Source organism: Fonticula alba (genome assembly GCF_000388065.1).
Source record: "Fonticula alba strain ATCC 38817 unplaced genomic scaffold supercont2.3, whole genome shotgun sequence".
Classification (NCBI taxonomy): domain Eukaryota; order Rotosphaerida; family Fonticulaceae; genus Fonticula; species Fonticula alba.
The window spans coordinates 2,399,340-2,400,454 of NW_009242973.1; positions in this window are offsets into that span (position 1 = coordinate 2,399,340).

Below are 1,115 nucleotides of genomic sequence, written 5' to 3' on the forward strand. Positions count from 1 at the left end.
GCACACACATACACACGCTCCCTCGGGCACGGACGCTCGCACCGGCACCCGCACTGTCGCCTCTCGCTGTTGCCCCCGCTGCCGGCCAGAACTGGACAGAACCGGCAAGGGCGCCCCTGCCCCCGGACGGGGAGTCCTCGAGGGGGGGGGGGGGGGCCGAGGGCACACCCAGCCACCAGGTGCGGAGGTTAAGGCAACTGCCGGCGCTCCCCCTTTTCCCCTTGAGTCTGGGCCCGTGCGGGGCCCCCCCCCCCCGCGGGGGGGGAGCGCGGGGGGGGGGGGGGGGGCCCCGGGGCCCCCCCCCCCCCCCGGGCGGGGGTTTAGGCAACCCCCCGGCCCCCCCCCTTTTCCCCCTGGTGGGGGGCCCCGGGGGGGCCCCCCCCCCCCCCCCCCCCCCGGAAAATGGGGGCTCCAGTGCCGCTCCCCGGGAACTTACCTCGCGCGGCAACCCGCCCCCCCCCCGCAGACACCATACACATCAGCGTGCCCAGCAAGTGCGTCACTGCCCCCTCCCACACCGCTCTCTGCTAAGGGGGGGGCTGCAAATGCAGCCCCGCATGTTAAGAGGCCCAAGTGACCTGGGCGATCGACGTCCAAGAGGGGGGCGGGGTGCCCCGGTCGGTTGTGGTCTCCGCGCGGGCAGATCGTTGTGAGGTACCGGGCGCGCGTGCCTGTTGGCACACGCACACACGCACCCCGCCTCGAGGTCTGGCGGCGACCAAGGGGGACTCACCCACCCCCTCCGCCTGGCCCCGACAGGTGTGTTTGTGTGGCCACACATTAGGCAGGTGGGCACGCCCGCTATCTGTTATTATTATTGCGGCGGATACTCGGAAGAAGTCTTGCGGCGCGCGTACACGCTCGTGTGCCACACCCCCTCCCCCGGCCCAAGATCTTCAATGACTGGCCGGGAGACGGAGGCCGAGAGAAGCTCGGCCGCTCCCCGGTTGGGGCATGGGGAAGAGATCGTGCCCGGCGGCATGAAGCACCCACCTTCCCGGCGAACGGGCCCGAGGGCGCGGGACACGAGGACAAACTCCCATCGCCCATCTCTGGCCGGCGCGGGCGGCCGAGTCCCTCCGGGAGCGAGGGGCGGGCCGGGGGTGGAGCCGGGT